The sequence below is a fragment of the Lycorma delicatula genome, chromosome 5 (assembly GCF_047948215.1).
Source record: "Lycorma delicatula isolate Av1 chromosome 5, ASM4794821v1, whole genome shotgun sequence".
NCBI classification, from domain to species: domain Eukaryota; kingdom Metazoa; phylum Arthropoda; class Insecta; order Hemiptera; family Fulgoridae; genus Lycorma; species Lycorma delicatula.
The window spans coordinates 18,315,893-18,342,852 of record NC_134459.1 but is presented as its reverse complement, the minus strand read 5'-3'; the positions used below and the strand labels follow the sequence as shown (position 1 = coordinate 18,342,852).

At 31.2% G+C, this 26,960-nt stretch overlaps 1 protein-coding gene across 4 annotated transcripts in view; it reads left to right on the top strand.

Annotated features, from left to right (window-relative positions):
- tinc (transmembrane protein tincar) overlaps positions 1-26,960 on the top strand; it is a 907,523-nt gene that overhangs the window by 418,841 nt on the left and 461,722 nt on the right. The window contains exon 1 of one of the 4 annotated variants that reach the window (XM_075365748.1): positions 24,075-24,493. The exons of the other annotated variants lie outside the window; for them this stretch is intronic. The gene's annotated coding sequence lies outside the window, so the exon portion shown is untranslated. Of the gene's footprint in view, positions 1-24,074; positions 24,494-26,960 lie in introns of those variants that run through there. 4 annotated transcript variants of the gene reach the window in all.

Below are 26,960 nucleotides of genomic sequence, written 5' to 3'. Positions count from 1 at the left end.
CGGCAGCAAGGTCAATGCTACACCCTCCCACACCATAGCTCTGTCACAGAGTTCACATGTCCATTGCATCCTGAAGGGGAATATCTCACCTAACCGGGACTCGATGCGAAAACGCCTTTATTGGCAAAGTAAGCATCCAGGTGGGCCACTAGTCACCCGGGTTGCTAATCTATCTATACATCTCTAACAGCATAAGTCCCCTTGAGACATCCTCGCAGGGTTAAGAATCTAAGAAAGCCAGCAACCATGTTTCAATCCCTTTTGGTTTTCAAATTAACTTGCAGATCAAAACCAGAATTGATCCTCGCAAGCTCTAACTATTTTGGTACGCCGTAATCTCTGATATATTTATCTTATGTGGCTTGGCTACTCGTTGCGAGGCGGGGTCATTCCCCCTGTCGGGGGATAAGATCCGATCCGAACAAGTGACCAGATCGCGGCTGCTGCGTTTCCGCCAATTTTATTATTGGCGGGTGGAAGGTGAGATATGGCGGGAGAAACCATTTAAAGCACAACACTCAAATCCGAGACCGGCAGTTTGTTTATGAATTTTCCGGGACACAACTACCTCGGTCCTGGAAACCCGATTGATAACGGGCCCCCGGTTGATATCGATGATCAGATTGTGCTTGAGCACGACCTCGCCTACGAATCAGCCGCAGAGTACCATCTGGTGCAGGCGTATAAGACATGGCGCACATTATCAGTAGCCCTACACTCCGGATACAAACCTGAATTAATCAAACCAAATCTGGCCAACCTATCTCGAAAAGATCTACGTCCAGAAAGAAACTATCTAATTTGCCGGTCGGGGGAAATAACCCTAACTACCTGCACATTAGGAAAAATTCCATGCCTGTAACGGCCATTGAGCGATTCAATCCACCTGACCTGCCATAAATGAAAATCCTGGTCGTCTATTTCGTTTATGCGCTCAGAGGTAAGTTGGCCTACCTTTTTAACATCATAACGTAATTGGTGCTCTGTCGTAAGGATGTCAATTGACTTAATAAAAGCTTCCTAACACCGATAAAAAATATTAGTCCTTTATTAATACCCAGTTCATACCCGGCTGGTGTATAGGGATTGTCCAATGATACAATAGACAGATAAAAATTACGAAATAAAAATGGCGTTATTTTCTCGGACATTAATAATTTATTTATTAAATTCCCGAGTGCTGTTTGAGGACATCGTATTATTAAATAGATAAAATAAACATCGATAGCAAACGTTATTTTTAGAAGAAAATGTATTTCTATATTGGAAAAAAAAAAGTATTGTTCATTCATATACAAAATTTTTAATCTCTTATAAAGTGGAATAAAAATACACGGTAATATTGTAATGTGAATATCAGATACAGTAAAATGAACTTAGAAGTCAATTAATTGATACGGGCGCTTTTCATATATAGTCTATCCTCATATTTGACCAACATTAATATTTACATTTAGCTTTCATATCTCTCTACGTATATATTGTTCGTTAAAATATAAAACCGTAATTTTAATTAAGGTCATTGATGTATCTTTTATATTTGTTTATTATCTCAACATAAAAGTATTAATCCTGTATATAAACATTTTTTTCTTTTTTTTATGAATAAATGGTAGAAAAATTAACTTGATATGTAAATAAGTTAAATAGGTTTTTTGTTTAAAATAAATTTTAAAAACTTCTGATTGTTTACGTTACAAAAGTAATTCCTTCCATTATTTGAATATTTGGTATTAAAAAAATAATAAAAATAACATTGTGTGATTTAAAATTATTTGCATGAATTAATATTCCTGTTTTTTTTTTTTAAATTGAGTATAGTTTATTTAATAAATTTTACATCATTTCATTTATGTAAATAATCAGTTGACTTTAAATCTTAAATACGGTTTAATTTTTAATCTATTTTTAATTTCAGTGTGGAAATTGAGGGTAGCTATTTATTTATTTTTTTTTTTGTCTTCAGTCATTTGACTGGTTTAATGCAGCTCTCCAAGATTCCCTATCTAGTGCTAGTCGTTTCATTTCAGTATACCCTCTACATCCTACATTCCTAACAATTTGTTTTACATATTCCAAACGTGGCCTGCCTACACAATTTTTCCCTTCTACCTGTCCTTCCAATATTAAAGCGACTATTCCAGGATGCCTTAGTATGTGGCCTATAAGTCTGTCTCTTCTTTTAACTATATTTTTCCAAATGCTTCTTTCTTCATCTATTTGCCGCAATACCTCTTCATTTGTCACTTTATCCACCCATCTGATTTTTAACATTCTCCTATATCACCGCATTTCAAAAGCTTCTAATCTTTTCTTCTCAGATACTCCGATCGTCCAAGTTTCACTTCCATATAAAGCGACACTCCAAACATATACTTTCAAAAATCTTTTCCTGACATTTAAATTAATATTTGATGTAAAAAAATTATATTTCTTACTGAAGTCTCGTTTCGCTTGTGCTATTCGGCATTTTATATCGCTCCTGCTTCGTCCATCTTTAGTAATTCTACTTCCCAAATAACAAAATTCTTCTACCTCCGTAATCTTTTTTCCTCCTATTTTCACATTCAGCGGTCCATCTTTGTTATTTCTACTACATTTCATTACTTTTTTTTGTTCTTGTTTATTTTCACGCGATAGTTCTTGCGTAGGACTTCATATATGCCGTTCATTGTTTCTTCTAAATCCTTTTTACTCTCGGCTAGAATTACTATTTATTATCAGTATTATATAATTAACAATTTTATCTACTCTGTTATGATGATTTTGGTACTTATATATATAAGTACCAAGTTCTTTCTCAGTATCAACTGAGTGAACTGTACTGGATAGCATAACCTATTTCCATAGCTCGTTGCTATGAAACGGGCTAAAGTATGTTTATTCAAAAATTGTCATTCATCTCATCCTGTGAAGCAATACCTAACGGTGGTCCCGGAGTAAAAAAAAAAAAAAGTTTTTTTAATTAACATGGATGTTTACTGTTATAATCATTTATTAAATAAAATTTAATCAAGGAATAACTAAAATTACTCCTCGTAGGCAGAATGTTCATCAGATCATAAAAAATTATTTAATTCGTTTATTACAAAATAGCTTTTTTCTAAATAAGTTTTAAAATTATTTTGTTTTTTTTTTTACTTTCCCATCTAAATAGCGCTATAGCAAAGCTGTAGCTCTAGAAAGGAAAGTATTGTTATCGGTCCAATTTGAATATATGCGGTTTTCACCAGATCTTGACGTTTTGACACCTAAGAAACCCAAAAAAACCGGTTGGAAATTTTCCCGATGTTAATATTCGAATGTACGCGTGTGTGTGTGTGTGTGTGTGTGTGTGTGTGTTCAGTGTTGACCTTTAAATCACGTTATATTTCAAGAACTACTGGACCGATTTTGACCAAACTTGGTTAGATTACTTCTATGCATGGGGCATTGATGACATTATATTTCCAATTTAAAAAGTCAAGGGACTCAGTAACTCGATATTTTGCCTAATCAAGTTCATATTTTTCTTAAGCACATTCGTTAATAATTATAATATTTGCAAAAAAAATTTTTCCAAAATCGCACTCCTCCCCAAAAAACTCTCTAAACTGAAGATTTTCTGTGATCGCTATGATGGTTGTTTTTCGTATCGGTTTCTTCTATTGTCCTCTAATTACGCAATTTTTTTTATCTTCAGTCATTTGACCGGTTTGATGCAGCTCTCGTGCATTCCCTATCTCGTGCCAGTCGTCTCATTTCGGTATAACCGCTACATCCACCTCCCTAACAATTTGTTTTACATATTCCAAACGTTGCCTGCCTGGAAAATTTTTTCCTTCTACCTGACCCTCTAATATTAAAGCATCTATTCCAGGTTGCTTTAATATGTGGCCTATAAGTCTGTCTCTTCTTTTAACTACAGTTTACCAAATGCTTCTTTCTTCATCGATTTGCCGCAACACCTCTTCATTTGTTACTTTATCCACCCAATTACGTATACAAATAATTTTTTACTAAATTAGGAGTCTCAAACCCCACCAAATGGCAAGACCTGAGCAAAAAGTCATGCATTTTTAACATTTTTCTTCTTTCCCTTTTTTATTGTAAATTAATCAAGACTTTAAAAAAAAAAAATTATAAAACTGAACTTTGACTCCCACTTTGTGGTTCGCGGAAAAAATATGAAATATGGTCGTATGAGATATCAATTTATACATTCTCAAGTGCGCTGAAAACTATTGTAATATTTAAAGTTGAAATAGAATCTTTTTTTTAGTAACACCAGATTTGAAATATACGGTTCTAACCTCAAGCCAATATCTTGTAATTATAATTTGTTTTTTTTTTTTTTTCAGTGTGTCATTAGTATATAATTACATTTTTTTTTTAATAAATAGTCGCGTGACAGAAAAGTCCTACAACTGTGTTGCCAGTTTTTTTAAATTATTAATTCCTTTTATAAAGTTTAGTTCTAAAGTACAGTATGTTCAAGAAACACTTATAATTTACCCATTTTGTTTTACAAAAGAAAGGCGCTAACAACCCTTCACTTCAAAGTTATTTTAAGGGCTAGGAGCCAGAGTAGCATATCCAACAAATTTGCAAAAATGAGAGTTTTACATTTCTTTTTCGCTTTCTCTATATTCTACTTCAGATCCAATCCTCTTGATTTGTAATACGTAATGTTTATATTGCTCATTTTTCATTTTGCATTTTTAATCCACGAAGTTACTTACGATTTAATTAATTTGTATTATTAAATTATACCATGAAAATTTAAAGTATCATTAAATTTAATTATATATAGAAAAAATTTAAACTTTGTTGGCATTTTAATTTTCTGTATTATGGCTTGTTAAACGATCTGTACATCAGGTTTAAGTTCTATTAAATCATATTTAAAAATTAGGTAAAAAAACGTTTAAATTCAGTCTAGCGAGTTTCTATGATGAAACAAGCCGAGGTCATATCACCACGAATTTAAAAGTCCAATCCTTGTTGGTCAGTTTGTAATTAAAATGCAAAACTGTTATAATAAAGAAAGACCGTTCTAATGATGATTGCTTGAAGTCACAAAAAACAGTGAGTGATTTGCTTACATTTAAAAAATTACAATTTTTTTTTATTTTCATACTTTTATTTATATATTCAGCACAGTTAATTATAGATGTAACAATGAGCTTTTTTTTGTCCACCATTTTATGGTTTTTAAGAAAAAAACTATTTTTCAAGAACGGTTGGAGATAACGCAATAAAATTTTGTACTTCAGGTTTAACTAACATTTTTTAATTGGAAAAAAAATAACGATACTCTTCATTGACAAATTTAAAAATAGGGGTAGTTTCAATTTGTCAATGTTAAATATCTTAGGAATTATTTGATTTGTCAAATTGTGTTATATATAAATATTATGAAGCATTTCTTTGTGAAAAAACGACACCATAGTCGTAAAAATGCAACGACAACAGAGTTTTTGTAAAAAAAATAGGCCTAAATCGATATGGCGGCCATCTTGTTACTTTATTATCGTGTTTTTGGGAAAATTTGATTTAGTTATCAAGTGATTCAAGATAATAAAAAAACAAGATGGCCGCCATATCGATTTAGGCCTACGTTTTGAAATAACTCTGTTGTTTGTCGTCGGATTTTTACGACAAAGGTATCGTTTTGTTCACAAAAAAATGCTTCATAATTTTTACAGTACAACATAATTTGATAAATCTAATAATTCCTAAGATATTTAAGATTGAAAAATTGAAACGTCCGCCATTTTGTCAACGAAGAGTATCATTATTTTTTTTTCCTACTAAAAAAATAGTTTAAAATATAATACAAAATTTTATTGCGTTATCTCCAACCGTTCTTGAAAAATAGTTTTTTTCTTAAAAACCATAAAATGGCGGACAGACAGAAAATTATGCTTTTTCGGACCTACGTTCACTGGATATTTATTCTACAGCATGTTAAGTAGAATCACTTCCTAGAGTATGGTCTCGCCTTTAAAGGACACTCTGATATATAGTACCCAAAATAATACCAATGTGGAGTAATATCAGTCTATTATCGACAATTATGGTGATTTACATTGTGATTTAAAAATACGTAGCCTCATCACTAAAAAATGTTGTTTAATAAATTAGGATCTGTACAAATATTATTCACCATAATTTTGGAGAACTCACGTCTTTGATCGTAGTCATCTTCATTAAGTTCTTGCACCGGACGAATATTGAAGGATTTGAAATTTTCTGTTTTTCAAATCGTTGAACTTTGGCTAATATGTTCTTGTGCTGATGTTCGAGTCGAGAAATGAGGGTTCTCAATAATTTCGCGCATAATCTCAACAATTTGTTATTATTTGTTTCAGATTTAGGCCTCCCTGGTTTTCCCCTATTATTAATACTTCGTGTTTTTTCAAATAGTTTGATGGGTTTTGACTCTGTGCCTTTTGAAATAGGTTAACGATTATTAAATGTTGCATTGAATAACTCACAAACTTCACTACACTAACTCTTTATCACCGAAAATCCCTTCATCGTTAAAAATGTGACTTTCGTCTGTTCACTGAGTGACGTATTGATAGTTCGCAGGTAGCACAAAAAAAATTAATTCAGTAAAAAAACAATTACAGAAGAGGTAAAAAAGATGTAACTAACAAAAGTGATTTTCAGATGTGGTAAAGGTAGACAGGATCAATCAGTCAACCGATCACAATAAATTCTCGTAAGAAACTTACAATGTAGTAATGAAACATTTACTAGTAGTAATAGTATTTATATCACTTTTCTTGTCTTAAAGAGACTTTTAAAATTATGTTTATTACATAAAGAGTATTACGATTTAAAACATTTGTGTTAAAACCATTTAATCACCCCACAAGAAGGGTTTGAAATTCTTGGGTTTTGATAGGAATCTTGTTTCTTTATTTTTTAATTTCTCATAGTTTCCGGTTTTCCTTTTTAGGTTTTCACGGGTTATGTCTAATTCCTCCATGCCTTTCTGTACTTCGTATAACCAGTTCGGTCTGCTTTTCTTGTTCCAGAAAAGTTTGATTATCCGTCTGATAAGTCTGGTCTCTTCCATTCTGAAAATATGTCCTAGAAATGAAATTCTCTTCTTTCTAAATTTATTAGTTATCGGGGTGATCGTTTTGTAAATCTCTTCGTTTGTAATAATTTTCCAAATCCCGTCTTTTTTAATGTTTTTCCCGATGCATCGTCGTAGAATCTGTCTTTCAATCTTTTCCAGTTTGTCGGTAAACCTTGTCTGGTACGGTCCAAATATTGTTTCGCATCCGTAAAGTATTTCTGGTCGGATAACTGAGTTATAATGTCTTATATTTGTGTTTATGGACATGCATTTTTTGTTATAGATGTTTTGTGATTTTATTGTGGCTTTGATGAGTTTATTTATTCTTTCATTCCAGTTTGGATTTTCTTGGAGGTTGTCTGTGATGTTTTCCCCCAAATATTTAAAGTTTTCTACTAGTTCTATGTCGTTATTGCTTATTTTTACTTTGCTTATGCGTAGTGGGTGTCTCACCATAATTTTGGTTTTTTCGTATGAAATTTTTAGACCAATTTTCCCTGCAATCTCTTCCAATGTTGACCGTTGGTATCTGGCCTCTTCTAAATAGAGCTAAATGGGAGAGTAGAGCTAAATCGTCCGCAAAGCGTAGGCAATTTACTGAGATACCTTTTCCTATTTTAACGTTGTCTTTATTTAATATTTTCCAATCCCGTATTATAAATTCAAGGGTACAGTTGAATAAAAGCGGTGACAGTCCATCTCCTTGTCTCAGTCCTGTTTTGATGTCGAATGGATCAGATATTTCCCCCCTGAATTTAACCTTGGATTTGGTATCCGTTAGTGTTAGTCCGATGATTTTGACTGGTTTTGGGTGAAGCCCTAAATTTCTCAGGATTTTTAGCAGGGATTCTCGATGTACACAATCATATGCTTTCTTGAAATCAATAAAAGTCACTACCAGTTGTTTATTCCTTAGTTTATGATACCTTATAATTAATTTTAAATTTATATTAGCTTTTAATATATTACCTTTTCCTGAAGTTACAGTATTCTATCTGGAACGGTTTTAAAGTTGTTGAGAGATTTCCACACTTTTGACTCAATCTGTACACACACACACACACACACACACACACACACACACACACACACACACACACACACACACACACACACACACACACACACACACACACACACACACACACACACACACACACACACACACACACACACACACACACACACACACACACACACACACACACACACACACACACACACACACACACACACACACACACACACACACACACACACACACACACACACACACACACACACACATTAGAATTACACGGAAAATAATTTTCCGTTTACTTACGATGAAAGAAATCTTTTCTGTATTTTTCTCATTTTTCTTTCACGATTGACAAAATATGATATTTGATTCCTTTTTTTATTAATCCTAATTCAAAAATTCCTATTTTAACGTTTTTCCTTTTAAATATAATAAATCATATATGAAATATTTCATAAAAATTTTTTAAGATAATTCTTGAGTTCGATTATATCGGTACTAAAGAAAGTTGTTTCCTATCAAATATGAATTTTCTTTAAGTACGTGGTGGAAAAAGTGGTGTCGTATTGAGTTTCATAAATAATAAAATATTTGTACACATTTATTGAAGTGGAATAAGAGAGAGTACTAAGGGTAAAGTTGAAGATGGTGGGGCAAGGAACTTCTTTAGGGGTGAAAATGGTGAGTCATGCAACCTCGTCCCTCCAACTCTTTCCATCTTTTCTATACACTCATAGTCGCTAAGGAATGACGATTTGTCGGGAAGGACATACCCTTCCTTTTCTCTTTCTACTATTGAAATGCCTCCATTTACGACACTGATAAACTGTTCCTCTATTCTTTATTGAATTTCTGAACCTATATCACTGCTTCATAAATTATATTTTTGCAGTGTTATATTACATATATGTATGTATGGTGGGGTATGTATCTATTCTCAGTAATTGAACTTCTGAGTTGTCGGTATGACGCACAAAGCAGTAAATCTTATGATTTTACTTTATTGTTAATTAAATATTAGTCGATTGAAAACAACAATATTCAGTGCGTATAAATTTGTAAAATACTTATGTGAATTTATATTACTAGTCTTCATCTATTAACTTGTTGGAGACTATATATATATATATATATATATAAAGATATACTTTTTTGTAAATTATATTTCTTTAACATAAATTTATTTAATAATATTGAGAAAATATAACTTACCTCAAATCAATAAATGTAAGTTTGGTGCTGTATTTTAGTTAGCTATTACAGCTAATAATTAAAATATAAATATTACAGGCATTGATGTTATTGAATATTCTTGGTATTTAGATAAAATGTAAAATTTAACAAATTTAACGTCTCCCTTCTAATAAAATAAAATATTATTTTTACACAATCCACCTTACTTAGAATGAAAACAATTCTTTGTAAAAGTAGTTAAGTTAAAACCTGTTTTTGGTAATATTGTTATTAAAAAAATAAAATAATAAATAAATAATAATATTTCAACACAAATTTTGATTTTTTTTAGGCGTTTGTTTTTTTCCAAAAAATATTCATACCAAATGGTATATTTTATAATACTACTTTCCAGGGTGTTGTACAAAATAGGCGATAAATGTTACCTGTACTATAAGTTCAACCCCTTCGAATCTTCGAGATATAGCACCCAATACCCTCCTTCAGATTCTTATTGGATTTATAAAAAAGCCGACAACACAGTTATAGAACTTTCCCGTCCCGCGACTATTTATAAATAAAATATAATTAATATATTAATGACGTTGGAAAAATCCCATGTTATAATTACAAGATAATAATATTGGCTTAAGGTTAAAACCGCAGATTACAAATCTGGTATTACTAAAAAATAACTTCTATTTCAACAACTACAAATATCGAAATCGTTTTCAACACTCTTGAAAATGTATAAATTGATACCTCACACGACCATGTTTATTTTTTGCGCGAACCCCAAAGTGGGAGTCAAAGTTCAATTTTATAAAAAATCTTTTACTAAAGTAGTTCTGATAACAATAAAAAGGGAAGAAGAAAATTTTTTTAAATGTATTACTTTTGGTCGGGACCGTCCGCTTGGTGGGGTTTGGGGCTCCCGATTTAATAATTAATTCGGGTAATTAGACGACAATAGAAGAAACCACAATGAAAAACGACCATCATAGCGATCACATCAAAGCTTCAAAGTTTAGAGAATTTTTTTGGTAGGGGTTTGATTTTGCAATAATCTTTTTTTCAAATATTTTTACTCTTTAATAATTAACAAATATGCCTAAAAAATATGACCTTGATTAAGTGAAATCTCCAAATACACCCCCTTGACCTTTTAAATTGAAAATTTAATGCCATCAATCCCCCGCTTACGGATTGTTCCGGGACGTATTAGCCGAACTTTAGAAACTGATTTATGAGCCAAAATGTGCAAAAAAAGTTCATATCGACCTGTCATATTTTGTTTTTTTTTCCTTCTGGACGCCATATGCAAACGCATCGTAATACAAGCTGATAATTTTTTGCCTGCTTTAATTTCCTCCACTAACTGTAATAAAAATTATTAATAATAGTAAATTAATAAAAATTATCACCTTGTATTACGGTGCGCAAGCGTACTGCCGAGTTAATTGTCTGCAATAACTCAATTGTTTGTCAAGCGATTTTTAGAAATAAGGTGTCATTTTGTTCAAAATTAAATGCTAAATAAATTTTGTAAAAGTAACAGTTTGATCAAACAAATAATTACAACGATATTGAAGATAAAAAAATTAATATAGCCGCCATTTAAAAATTTTTGGCGATGATGTTTTCAAAATTTTTTATTTTGAAGAACAAGATACTAGTCTTAGTTTTTCCAAATTTAATTAAAGTAGGTTTACCCGTTTCTGAGAAATATTTTATTTTTTTGAAAATCACGAAATGGTGACCTGAAGGAAAATAAAGCAAAGTAGGACTTATTGCTCATTTTTGTGTCCTGAATCAGTTCCTGAAGTTTGGCTAATACGTTCCGGAACACTCTGTATAGAAGTAATCTGAGCAAGTTTGGTCAAAATCGGTCCTACAGTTCCGGAGATGTAAGGTGATTTACAGGCCAACACCGAACATACACACATACATACGAATATTAACATCCGGAAAATTTTCATCCGGTTTGGGTTCCTTAGATGTCGAAACGTCAGAGTTCCGGTAAAAACAGTTTATGCATAAACTGGACCGATTACAATACTTTTCCTTCTAGAGCTACAGCTCTGCTATAGCGCTATTTAGACGGGAAAGTAACAAATAGAATAATTTTCTTAATACATGAGCTATATATATCATGTAAATTGATTAAAAAATTTGTATAATATTTTTCATAATTTTATTTTTATGATTTTTTTGTATTTTTTTATAAGAAAACTTAGAAGTTAAAAAATTAAAAGGTTTTTTCTTCGCCTAGAGCAGTACTTTCTTTCATTTACATATATATTACAACACTTGGAAAAGTAGCATTCTACGGATTTTTTTTTTACGTTGAATATTTTTAAAAGTTATTCTAATTTTATATTAATGTTTGGTTTTTATTTTCAATCCTGAAATATTATATTCACAAATTTACCGATTTATTTAGTAAAATATGCAATAAATATTAATGAACATTTATGAATATTTTTCTTTATTTTTTAATCTTAATTTAAACGAGGTGAAAAATTAACTTGAAGTATAAAAATTGTACAACACTAATAAAGAAATTTTATTTTATGAATAAATTTTTGTAATAAAATTTAATTAATGTTGAAATATCTGTTTTTACCTTGTTCATTTTGGTTTATTTTATTTGAAATTATATTGCTTTATAGAAGTCCTATTTAAGTTCAATTATAAAAGAATATAGTTCAGTAATAATTTAGAAGTTATAATATAAAAACAATTTATTAAACATCAGTATTTTATTTTATTTATTTACTTTTTTTTTGATGAATTAATTCACCATAGAAACTTAAATCTTGTTCATGGGTATATATGGAAAATTTGTGGAAATGGAAATTTGTAGCATATGAAAAATGCCATATTCCACTGGGATCTTCTGATGAAAGACCCGAGACGCCACCATTCCACCACGGAGATTGGTGGATTTCAGTCTTATCTATTCTTTGGCCGAGTAATCTAGTTATAACGCTGTAATTTAACCCTAACGACCAAATTAAGCGGATTTGAGACTTATGTTAAATTTAAAATAACTAAATACGTTTAGTTACATATGAATCTGTTTCCTTCATCATTACACCACATCTGATTGGTCATATTTGTTATCATTTATACTATTACCAGAATTTTTTTTTCTTATTCTGTGTACAATATATATCTGTAGTTTCCCCGCTCCCCGGACCGGACCTGCAATTAAGCATAAACTCAACTCCGTGGGGGCTTTCGCCTCAAACTACCTAGGAAGGACGCAAGACCCCGCTCAGGTAGCCGGGACTCGGTCTTTTTGCACGCCATGCCTCAAATGAGGTGTTCCCAGAAGGCATTTCCTCACCGGGACTCCGGTCTTTACGCCTCGCCTCTAATGGGGAACACCAACCGGGACTAAAGTCTTACATTCCCCCAATGGTTCTCAAAGAAGTCCCTATCCGATCATTAAAGGTGGAATACCGAAGCCTCCCATCCCTCGCGGGTGGAGCTGTTCGTCAAGCACACTACGACGTTACTGTGAAGATACAACTCCTGACGCAGATGGACCAGTCTCGCATCTTCGACCTCCGGGCGCTTGACCGTACAACTTGCAGGATGTACATCGAGGCTTCTGCTTACCATCTTTACGTATATGGCTGGCCTTACCACACGTAAAACAATGGCCACTTCTATCTGCGCCATTACAGAACATGGCCCTGTGGCCAAGACTCTGGTATCTAAAGCAGAGGTCGTCGGAGGCACGCCGCGTTGACGTTAGTCAATCTCAACCGACTTAGTTAATCAAATACTGGCTCAGATCGGCCGTATAATCAAAATAATTATTTTTTGATTTATAGTAAAAAAACGCATCCAAAAAACCTATTGATACACTGCCGGGATACTAAATTTATTAAAAAAATTTTTTTGTAAACAATAACCGCTATTTTTATTTTTTTCTCAAATTGAATTATAAATATTTTGAAAATGAACTTAGAAAGTCTTTTATTTAGACCGGTACTTCCAACTTTTTCAGCACTACATTTTTGAAGCATCGTGTTTGTTTTTTGACATCATGTCACATTGCATATTACCATTTCTCATTGTTAAAAAAAATTGCGTCCCTCGAATAATCAAAAAAGTGACTACTTCATTTGAAAAAGTCTCTACCTAAGCAAAAACGACTCCAGGATTACTTTTAAATTTACATATGTTTCAAAGGTGTCTAGAACCCTTTCCCCTCGTCGAAAAGTAGAATATATATATATATATGGATTAAATTTTATAAAAATTATATGTGTATATAGCTTTCGTATAGCTGTGATAACATTAATGATCGATCAGTTGAGAAACACACCCTAATCTGCAGATGCAATTAAGCCTAATACCCTAATAAAATATGCGGAATTTGACACTCAGTAAAAACATCCGATTGCTAATCTACTGATTTTATTAATATGTTTTTAGTTCATTATATTGTGGGACAAAACAAAATTTAGCATTATGAGGAATTCCAGAATCGGAGACACTAACCTCCAATCGTATCCCACGTAAAAGCGAATTTAAGAATGAGGAAAAGGCATTTCAAAAATTACTGGAACTTTTCCTACCCACCATAAATAACAAATTTGTTATTTATTTTTTTGGGCACTGTCAGGGAGGAAAATTATCTTGGTCAGTTTAAGTAAATAATTCTCGGATATAAATTATAATAATATTACCGTACTGGGGTTAAATTGCGGAAAAGTGAAATACTTGTAATCTTACTTTTCCTGTTTCAAAATTTCGAGTTCAACATTATTGTTTTTTTTTTAAATTCCAAATCATGAGTTGTATAATTGTTTTTTTTCCAGTTTGGGTTTTTATTTGCCATCTTTTGCTATAAATAATTAAAATATAAAACCCACTTACCAACAATTTTTTAATGCGTCCTATCGCTTTCGGTAACGAATTCCATCTTCAGGAACTTAATTTTGTTTCTTTTTAATAAACTAAAACTTGGTCATCATGAGTAGAATTGTTATGCAAAGTGTGTAAAATATATAAAGGTAGTCGTCATATGTTAAAATTGCGTCAAATTAACGTCCTGTGTCTCCACCGTTATCATATATTGATAACGGTAGAGACATGCATTATGACAGGACGTTAATTCGACGTAATTTTAATACACATGACAACCACCTTTATATATTTTACACACTTTACATAACAATTCTTTTAATGATGACAAAGTTTTAGTTTATTAAAAAGAAAAAATTAATTTCCTGAAGATTAAATTCGTTTCCGAAAGCGTTAGGACGCATTAAAAAATTACTGGTAAATGAGTTTTATATTTTAATTATTTATTATATAATCATACCAACAGGCCATGTTTAATAAAAGAATTATATCTTTTGTTATCATTAGTTAATAATAATCTTATCAGGTAGAATTTTAATATATAAAACAAATCTATACTTCTATTCGCACACGTAATTTTACTTACCTTTTTAATTCACCTCGTTACCAAAAATTAGAAATTTTAAAAAAGCTTAGTGACTTTAAACAAGTACGTCAAAAAAATTAAAACGAAATATGTAAGTAAGGCAAGTGTGCCTACTAAGTGCTTAATTCATCCCAAAATGCCGAATTCCGTGTAGGATGAGTAATAAAGAGTAATGCAAAGTGTATACTCTTATCCTACACAAACAAATTACGTAATTTTATACTCAGATATAAAATTATTCGTAAGTTATAAAATGTGCATTCTGTATTCCCTTGCACAATCTTCAAGCGAATGTAATAAAAAAAATTATTAAAAAAAGAACAATTTTAAAACTCGCATAGGGTTGTAAATACAGAAAAAATATTAGAAATAAAAGTTAAAAAAAAGTTTATTAGATAGATTACAAATGCTTCCTGATAAGCCGATGAATCACGAAATAAAATATATGTTCCTTTTTCCTTCCTCTACTCAGATCAGTTGACATTTTATTACGTACTGTTCAATATTTATCTCATGTCCGTGCATATCGTGTACACGTGTTTTTAATGTTTTACTTTCCTTTTCTTTTTCTATTTAGCCTCCGGAACTACCGTAAGGTATTATTTTAGAGGATGAGTGACGATGATGTATAGGAATGTAAATCAAGTCTTTTACTGTCTCAGATCGACCATTCCTGAGATGTGTGGTTAATTGATACCCATCCACCGAAGAACACTAATATCCACGACCTAGTATTCAAATCCGTATAAAAGTAACTGCCTTTACTAGGATTTGAACCTTAGAACTCTCGACTTCGGAATCTGCTGATTTGTGATGACGAGTTCACCACTAGATCAACCCGTTGGGTTTTTCGTGTTTCACTATAAGAATTGTGTCACCATTATAACAAATCGCCACCTGCAAACACAAACACAATTGCCTAGTTTGCCGAATTAAGTACTGCAGATGTATAACCGTTACATCCTCACGCGTATACCTTATATGTTACGAGGGACGATCAGAAAGAAAGTTGCACCCTTTCTATGAAACAAACACGTATTTATAAGACAATTTTTTTTTTTATTGAACAGAAAACTACATTTTTTTTCTATTTTTGACATAATCACCAAATTTTTCTAAACACTTTTCATACCTCGTGACAAGTTTTTCAATTCCACTGTCATAAAAATTTCGTCCAATTTCCTTCAACCATTTAAGGACCGCTTCCTTCATTTCATCATCACTAAAGAAACGCTCCCCTCCCATGTCTCGCTTGAGAGGACCAAAGGTGGTAGTTGCAGGGTACTAGGTCAGGACTGTAAGGGGGATGAGACCACACTTCCTATATGAATTTTTTTAGTAACTCCTTTGTCACATCAGCTGAATGAGGAGTAGCATTGTTGTGAAGAAAAACAACCCCATTACTCAATCTTCGGGGTCTTCGATCTGTAATGGCTTAACGCAGTTTTTTGTAAAGTCTCACAGTATTATTCAGCATTGAATAATACTGTTGAATAATACTTGAATAATACTGTTCCTCAGGGCATAAATTCACTATAAACGACTCTCCTAGAATCGAATAAGACTGTCAGCATAACCTTTCGAACATGTGGGGATGTTTTTACTTTTTTTTGGCCGCGGCGAATTTTTGTGTCACCATTTATGTGACACAAAAATGGTTTTGTCTCGTTTTGTCTCAGGAGTGTAATAAAGAACCCAGCTGTCATTCTCTGTGATTATTTTTTTCAAAAACTGTGGACTAGTACTGGAATAACGTAGAAGAGAAGAAAGAACAGACGCAAAACGTTGATGTTTGTGGTTGTCGGTCAACAGATGTAGCACCCATCGTGCACACATGTTACGGTAACTAAGCTGGTTGTGAATAATCGTAAACACACTACCATAACTGATTTAAAGTTTGCTTGCAATCTCTCTAATTTTAATGCGTCGATTACTCAAGATTATTTCTTTCTCGCGTTCCGAGTTACTCGTCGTGTTTTCAGTTGAAAGACGTCCAGTACGCAATTCGTCACTCACATTTGTTCTTCCGTTTCTGAACATTTAGCACCATGCTGTGATCATAGGGCTTGATATTGTATTCACCGTATACCTCAACAATTTGGCGATGAATTTCACAACAATTACATTTTTTGCCCACAAAAATCGGACTACTGAACACACTTCTATGGTGGACGAAACCTCTAGAGGACACGCCATATTGACGACACTGTACACGTACTGAATGTCGTACAGAATTGCTGCTGAGGGAGCGTAAAGACAAGAACACAACCAGTGCTGCCACCACAAGACATTAATATATTCCGTTCAGTTTAAGAACACGGCAAGGGCGTAACGTATTGTTTGATCCACCTCTCGTACGTCCTGGAAACTCGAGTTTGCTAGATGTTATTATTTTTATGACATTATTACAATTTTTTAAAAAGATTAGCTTTCAGTACCATAAGCCTACAATATATGTTATAGAATTCGACGACTCAACTATTAAATATATTTAATTTAACTTTATATTTATCACATACGCATACCCATATAACCTCCTACATGTATATACATACAAACGCACGCATATACACAGATGCATACACGCTATAAAATAAATAGTACACGGATGTTTCAATAAGGTCTCAACCCGAAGATTAAGAAGGTAGACGACACACATAGGTAAATTTTATTTCTCATTACATATCAGTTGGCAACACTATACTCAAGGTTAGCAGCTTGTAACAGCTGAAATGTCCTTTTATGCACTAGTGCTATATCAGTATAAATTCGTCTCCATTCTGTTAACTATGTCGTTTTTCAAGGACGAAAGTGTGTTTATTATTGAGACTCATTGCACGTACGAACGAGTGAAAGACGAGTTTTGGATAAAATTTCACAATTCTTCAGTTTCTTATAAGTCGAAAATATCGCTTTATTAATAAATTTCTTGAGACCGGGAGTGTACGTGATCGGAAAAGCACAGGTCGACTGTCACTGTTAACTGTAGAAGTTCTGAAGGATGTGAAAGAACGTTTGAATCGCTCACCCAGAAAATCGCTCAGAAAGCTCGGCTGGCTTTCACTATCTACTTTCAGGGTTACTAAAAAATTTCAATCACATGGTTATTGCATCGGTGCCGTTCAAGAACTGAAAGACATAGACCACGGAAAACGTTTACAGTATTGTCGTCGGTTTCGTTGTCTTGTTGATGACAACGGTATTGAAATTTTGGGTTCGTGTTTATTTCAGCAATAAAGCACAGTTTACTCGGATGGCTACATTAACAGCCAAAACTGCTGAATATGGAGCGCTAAAAAACGTCATGCGTTTCACGAAAGACCTTTGCACACATGTGAAATTGGTGTTTAGACGCCGGGATATCGCCCGGCGATATCCCGGCGTCTTGTAAAATAGGGCTTTTATTTTTTGAAAAATCTGTATTCGTGTAGTTTATCGCAGCTTAATCAAACAGCAACAGTAATAATTGAAAAACATAAGAAAGAAGCCGTAATAAAAGGACAAGGATGTTCTCTATTCCCGTTACTTTTTAATCTTTACATAGAAATAGCAGTTAATGATGTTAAGTAACAATTTAGGTCCGGAGTAACAGTAGAAGATGAAAAGATAAAGATGCTACGATTTGCTGATGATATAGTAATTCTAGCTGAGAGTAAAAAGGATTTAGAAGAAATAATGAACGGCATGGATGAAGTCCTACGCAAAAACTACCGTGTGAAAATAAACAAGAACAAAACGAAAGTATTGAAATGTTGTAGAAATAACGAAGATAGACCACTGAATGTAAAAATAGGAAGAGAAAAGATTATGAAGGTAGAAGAATTTTATTATTTGGGAAGTAGAATTACTAGACGAAGAAAGAGCGATATAAAATGCCGAATAGCACAGGCGAAACGAGCCTTCAGTCAGAAATATAATTTATTTACATCAAAATTAATTTAAACGTCAGGAAAACATTTTTGAAAGTATATCTTTCGAGCGTAGCTTTACATGGAATTGAAACTTGGACGATCGGAGTACCTGAGAAGAAATGATTAGAAGCTTTTGAAATATGGTGGTATAAAAGAATGCTAAAAGTCAAATTGGTGGATAAAATGACAAATGAAGAGGTGTTGCGGTAAATTTATGAAGAAATAAGCATTTAGCAAAATATAGTTAAAACAATAGACAGACTTATAGACCACATATTAAGGCATCCTGGAATAGTCGCTTTAATATTGGAAGGACAGGTAGAAGGAAAAAATTGAGCAGGCAGGCGTCATTTGGAATATGTAAAACAAATTGTTAGGGATGTAGGATGAGGGAGTATAACAATATGAAACGACTAGCCCTAGATAGAGAATCTTGGAGAGCTGCATCAAACCAGTAAAATGACTGATGACACAAAAAATCGAACAGTTTGATTGCCTTAATCGAACAGTTTAAGGTATACTCAAACGAGAATTTTGGTTCCAGCAGGATAAGGCAATATGTCATACTGCTAATGAAATACTGGATACGTTACGCCAACTTTTTGGCCGTCGTTAATATCAAAAGGGTTGTCAGCTCCAAGATCCCCAGATCTTACACCAGCAGACAGACCTTTTCCTTTGGGAGTATTTAAAAACTGTAGTTTTTAAAAACAATCCTCGCACACTTGACGAATTGAAGGCTAATATTGATACTGAGATTTTAAACATTACTGAGCAAACATTACAAAAAGTGGCTGCAAATGTTATAAAGCGTGTACGAACCTGGATCGGGATCATAGGAAATCATTTTGAACATCTACTGTAAAGTTCACGAACGACGAAGTTATTAAAGGTTATTTGAATATTATTGTATAAGTATTTTATTAACATTAATATGGTCGGCCATATTAACTCAGGAATGGTCGGCCTGAATTCGTTCAAGACTACACATTTACCGGTACAGTTTTATTATACTGTTAAGTCGCTAATGACTTTAATTGTTGATGCGACTACAAATAAAAATATAAATAAATAAAAAAAGTTTATTAGAAAAACAATTATGCCTTTTATTTTATAATAGGTAGGAATGACAATAAAATAAATTAAACATATATTTAATTTTTAAACCATTGTTTCAAAATATTAAATGAATTTGTTTTTAGAATTTGCTTTCTGTTTTATTTCCATGGTATTTCACGCATATAAAGTAGAATATATAGTTCGTAATTATACTGCAGCAAATAGGACAATCCAAGTTAAAAAAAAAAAATGAACGTAATCTAACACCTTTTGTGCGTTTAGTTTTTAAATTTATGAGAACAATTAAGAGATTAAATGGCTTGTCAGTAGCATTCTATTCAACAGCATTTTAACTATTCATCAGTAATCCTTTATTTTTTATTTAAACGTGATTTTTTTTTATAAAAAAAATTACGCGTGTTTTATTATATGTATATTTTTTTTAATTGACACTAATTTGCGAGTATGGAATTTTATTCTATGAGCTACCTTTAAAAATATATGGTTTTTTAAAATTTCATATTCCTAAGCTGTACATCTTTTACTATTAAAAAAATAAAATAAATAACACGTAAAACATGAGTTGTAAAAGTGATATTGAAGAAAATTAGTTCTCTTAACTTATAGACTACTATTTTGAGACGTATAACTGCCTCGATTTTTACGCTTAACGTTTTATGTGCTTCCTAGTTTCATAATTTTTACATTTTATTATTTGCATCAATTTTTGCGTTATTATTTTACTGTTTATTCACCAGATCATCCATCGGTCTTCACTACAATAGTATTTATTGATTTAAAAATATTATAATGCTTAGCGTATTTTTTTATAAATCTTAATAAAAGTTGTTCCAAAGTTACGCACGTGGTAATAAAAATACAAATTGATAAGGTTATTTTTGGCCGCTTTAAAAAAATGTTTTATAAAATTTTTTAATGAGATTAGTTTTAATATTTATAAAAACGTCTCATCTTTCATGTATGAGTTCAGCTTACTTTCTGTAAAATTATTTTTCATATACAGAGTGTATCACGAAGTTCTTCCATTATTACGAAGGTTTTTTATAAACTCGTGAAAATAATGGAAAAAGTTCATATAAACAAACATATGTCCTAAAATGTTTTCTTTACGGGTTACGGCTAGGGAAAGTTTTCACTCGGATTTCAGCTACCCTGATGAAATGAGGTTGTAAGGAAATTTTTTGAATGTTAATTAAGGGGCAGAATTAGTAATATCTTATGGCGTTTGACCTAAAAAAATCGAATAAAATAAGTCCCATAACGGTATCTGCAGTATTTTTTTTGAAAAACCTGGGATGAAAATCAATAAAGTGGGGGAAAAACCCTTTTACGTTTTTTTTTTTTTTGACGTACAATAAAATTGTTAATAAATACATCAAACTTTTTAAAAGAATTTGTAGAGAATTTAATTCTGAACAAAATAGTGTAACATAAATTGAATAAAACAAAGAAAAGTTAGAATAATTCGAATAATTTTATTTAGAAACACTTCATTGCTTCATTTATGAGAAAAGAACTTATTTAATGTAAAAAAAAAACAATTTTCTTTTGGTGATGTGAAAAATTTGTAAAAACAAGATTTACTGTTTAAACTTTTGTGGTGAAATCTTTTTTGAATCTTCCGATATTAAAGTGATCCAAAGGTCACAGAAAAAGATATTGAGGAAAATGATCCAACCGCCTTGGTTCGTCAGGAATTCTGAAATATATGAATACCTGGGTATCCAGTTTGTTCGAGATGAGATTGATTGTTTTATTTCTAAAAACATGGTAAGGGTAAATATACATATAAATTCCCTTGCTTTGAACATGCTAGACAACGGTGATGACATTAGACAATTGAAAAGGGTTCATGTGCTGGACCTTAGCGATGGTCGTTGAAGATATTTTGTTTTCCTGGTTTTTTTTATTCTTTTTATTTCCTTGTACGAAGTAAAATAATGTACTGTAATCGCGAAAAATTAAGGTTTTAAGATTTCAATGGAAATATCCATTTTGGCCATCCCTGAATCCATTTTGACTAGTTTCGGCGTGACATCTGTACGTACGTAGGTACCTCACATAACTCAAAAACGATTAGTTGTAGGATGTTGAAATTTCGGATTTAGGACTGTTGGAACATCTCTATTTATGCACCTCCCCTTTTGATTGCAATCGACTGAACCAAATGTGTTCAAAAAAGTCCAAAATCCAAAACATTTGGATTTTGGACTTTTTCTTAACTATAGTAATAAGCTCTTAATCAGAGCTTTTCAACGGTATATCATGAGCGGTTCTCATTTTCATTAGTTCCAGAGTATAGCCAAATGAAATTTTAATTAATGAAATGTTTATATCTTACAAGGGGAAAAAGGTTCGTATCAGATATCTCTTTTTTTTAATTTAAATATATTGATTTGTTAATAATTAGTAACCTCTGATAGTAAAAAGATTTTTACGGTAAATAATAATTCAATAATAACAATAAAAGATATGAAAAAATATCCGAAGTTATTAATGAAATAACATTTTATGTATTTTTCATTTTAAAAAACATGTGTATATGTAATTTAATAAGCGAACAAGAAAGTTATGTGGTGTCCACATATATTTTTATATCTTGTATCTGTTTCTGTTACTATTTTTTTTATCTTGGTTGCTACCTATTTACTATTGTTGTTTTACGACATTCATGGTTTTTCGTATTCTTGCTTTGTATTCGCATATTTTTGTCAGTCTTTTATTCATCGTTGTGTTTAATTTTTATTCGTTCGTTAATCTGCCTATGTTCATCTTCTCATAAAAGACTTAAAAAAAAAGTCTATAAAAAGTCTATAAAAGACTTCGCATGTGAACTGAATTGCACAAATTCTAGAACCCAGTGATTGATAGTCCTTTTGATTCTCACACAATGAGAATTTATTGGATCTTAGTCGTTACTATAAGTAAACATGGACGTTTCCTGTTATTATAATCATTTACTGTTTGCTTTCGTGGATCCCATTATTGGATGCCCCTCTCACCAGTGATATTTTAACATATTATTTATCTATGGTTTCGTCATTAGAAACCGTTTGTAAATTTTGCTTGTACAGCAAAAAAAAAAAAGAAGAAAAGTCAAACAATAATATTCATTTATATCGTTGTACCGATCTCTTGGAATCCTTAACGGAGGGCTTAAAAATTGTTTAAATTCAAGAAAATGAAAATTCCATTTTTATGTAACAAAATTTTCTTAATGTTATTCTTATACACATGCCTTCATGTTCACTGCTAAATTAATTACAAAATAGTCTGATGTGGACATTACATGACTTCCTTGTACGCCTATTAAATTGCATATCGTATTTTATTTATCGTAAAACATTTTTTACAGAATTTAATAATTATTAATAAATAAATATTTTTAAATTAAAAAAAATAATAAAATAAGATAAAGTCTTTTATCTTTATCGATGTGCCTTTCTCTTGTAAGATACATATATTTCATTAATTAAAATTTTATTTGGGTACACTCTGGAACCAATGAAAATAAGTACCACTTATGATATATCGTTGAAAAGCTCTCAATGAGGGTTTATTACTGTTGTTAAGAAAAAGCCCAATATCCAAAAAAATTGGATTTTGGGATATTTGGACACTTTGGTCCAGTTGATTGCAAAAGTGCACAACTAGATGTTACAACAGTCCTAAATCAAAAATTTCAACATCCTACGGCTAATTGTTTTTTTAGTTATGCGAGATACTTACGTACGTACAGAAATCATGTCGAATCTAATCAAGATGGATTCAGGAATGGTCAAAATGGATATATCCGTTGAAATCTGAAAACCGAAATTTTTCGCGATCACAATACTTCCTTTACTTTGTAAAAGGAAATAAAAAATAAAAAATGTAACGAAATAGGTCTAATTACAACACATTTAATTATAAAGTTCATTTCAGACATTTAAAATTATAGTTGAAGGCTATTTATATGTATTCAATTCATTTATTTTGTTTGAAGGCTGTTCATTTTTTCATTTTGAAGATTAATAAATCTAAAATGGAAATTTAATTAGTGATGACAGGATATATATACATAATACAATTAGAAAATATTATATTTAAAAAAGCAGTTAAAAAAAATCTTGTAGCCTATATATCTTTGTTTAATGCGTTGACCGCTATTATATTTAAAATACCTTCAAGCAGTGCGCATAGTTAGAGCACTGTGTATTGTATAATAAGACAGGCAGGCGAGTCTCGACTTGTCGCTCAGTCAGGTGTTGTCGTTATTAAGAGGGTGGGGATACCACTACTCTACCTGCACTGGGTGAACAATCGACGCAGTGAGAGAGCTTCCCAGTCTTTCGTCTGATTTGTGATTACGCTGACCTAGAGCTTGTTCGTGCGTCGTCGGTTTTAAAATGTGTAGTGCAGTAAACGTTGTCTGTTGTTCGAATTAAACTGATTTTATTTTTTTAAAGTTATTTAAAATAATTATGTTAAATGTGTTTATTTGAATATTATTTTATATAAAATATTTATCGGATGTTATTTAGTGCGTTAAAATTTGTTGAAATAAATTAATAACTTAGCATGTGAGATCTGATGTGTTTTGTTCACCAGTGTTTTTTTATTAAAAAAAAAAATACAATTCTTTTACTTAGTATTAGAATTTGTGATAACTACCGTTTTCTTTTACGCATAAATTTTTATATTTATTAAAAAAGTTTTCGTAACTGAAAATAAAGTGCATTTCAATACACCTCATCTTATGGCTGATTAATTAACACAAGCAGGTATTTATTAAGTTATTATTTACTTTCAGTGTGTGATTGTTTTCGTTTACGCTTAATAATTTATGAAATTCTTTTTATTGATATTTATTTTAAATGTAATTTGTTTTATTTATAAAGAAAATTGAAGATTTATTTTATATTTTAATTCTTCATTTTAAATTACCACATTAAGAAAAATATACAATTGCATGTTCAGTTACTGTAATTTGACAACGATTGATTAGTTAGATCTTTAGAATGCAACGCCTACTTTCGTGGCGGAGTGGTAGCGTCTCGGCCTTTCATCCGGAGGTCCAGGGTTTGAATCCCCGTCAGGCATGGTATTTTTTTACGCTACAAAATTTCATTTCCATATCCCACGCACAAGGTTCAAGCTTATGTGGCGATATCATCAACCAAAAAAAAAAATTGACCAAAGTTTTTCATAATTAAAATAAATGAACTATGTTTATATTGTTTTATAATTCTTTTTACTTTTACTAAATTACTTTTTTATTTGTTTCAACACCAATATATCATAATATTTAAATTACTTTTATTTGTAATCTTTCAAAAAAGTATCATTTCTGATATTTGTTATTATCTTTTAAGGTAATTTTTTTTTTGTTGTGTTTTATTGTGTGTGAAGGTGTTTAATTTCTTATTTATATTTTTATAATTAACGAACGTCTTAAAAATATTTGTTAAATCTCTCCTTGTACTTTTTAATAAAAAACGGGCAGGTGGATTGACAATTGATGTCCACAACATTGATGTTCGTCGATTTTTTTTTTCAAATAATTTTATTTTTCTCTTTTGTTAATTTATTATACAGGTCATGTGAACCATAATCGGTTCATTACCTCACACTTTAGACTTCTCCACACCTGTCTATCCCCCCTAAAGGTTATAATCTCCTTACAATCACTGCAGATGGTTTCTCACATCATCCCCCATCTAATATTTGGGCGTCCTAACGGTCTCGGCATTCTTCCTTTCATACACTTTGTTTATTTTTTCTCTGTACAAACCACTTATTGCTTCTGTTGTTTACGAATATTATTATTATTTATGTTTTATAAGAAAAATACTCTACAAAAATCTTCTTTTAATATGAAAATTTTAATATTTTCACTTTTTATTTAAAAAAATGAAAAAGTTTCTAATTGTAAAATGAAAAAAATAAATAAATAAAAAAACTCTTTACTTTTTAACAAGGATTAAATCAGAAAAACTGAAAAGAATTTTTAAGTTTTATTAGTTGTATTACTTTTTATTAATTTTTTGATTCATAGATCATCCATCCACTAGATTAATGGGTACTTACGTATTAACGCCACCGCAGCCACAGCTTTATTTAAAAAAGTCGATTGGATTTCGGTGGGAAATGGGTCGATATAGAGTTTAACATAAATAAATAAATATTTATTTTATAAATATATTTTTAACCAAACTTAACCTATAGTAACTACAATTTAAATAATCAAACTGCAATAATTACTGAATTTATTAAATAAATACTCAAAAAATTAGTGTTAATTAGTCAAGGTTAGCGAGCGTAGGTTAAGTTTGGTTAAATTTTATTTATAAAATAAGTAAATATAAATACCCATTTATATTTTGTTTTCAATCTGTTTCGGCCCATTTTCCACCGAAATCCGATTGACTACTTTGGCGTTAATACGTAAGTACCGATTAATGTTAATATTTTCTCATAATGGTTAGTTTTTAAAAATTATTACGGTCCTGAGGGTTTCTACTGTTTTTAAAAATAATAATAAAAAATATATATTGTTTTTATATTATTAAAATGTTTATTAATTATTTTGTTTTTCGCCCCCAAACATCACTGTTGAACATGATAGACATTTATTTATTTGTAGTTGTTTCTTATTTTCTATTTTTATATCTGCCCAGTACCTTTTTATTCTTTTTGATATCTCTTTCCTTCGTTCCTCAGAAAATTCAGCTCTGTTGTTCTTACGTTTTGGCGCTTTTTGGAACCTTTTATTTTAATTTTTTAATATTTTCTTTAAACATTCTCTTTATGTTATAATTTTTTTCAGATATCTTCAGTTCTTTTAGCTCTTGTTGGGATCTTTTGGTTTTAGTTTCTTTACCTTGGAAAACTTCTATTAAAATATATTTTATTAAATAATTACAATCTGAAAATTTACAAATAAACTTTTCTTAAGAGAATTAACACAGTTTTAAAATATTTTATTCAATCTTAAATTTATTTAAACTATTTAAGGATCATAATAAAAAATGTATTCTGTTCATTTACATAATCCTTTAGCTCTAGTATTTATATTTTTAGATATAAAGTAAAGGAAATATTATAGTTTCAAGGGTAGTAAAGAAATAAAACGAAATATGAATATGGTTGTTGTTTAGTATTCGACATTGACCTTGTATAGGAAAGAGGATGTGATTTGCTTCTTTTTTTTATGAGGGTGGGTGTTCGTAAGTTGAACGAAGTGGTACG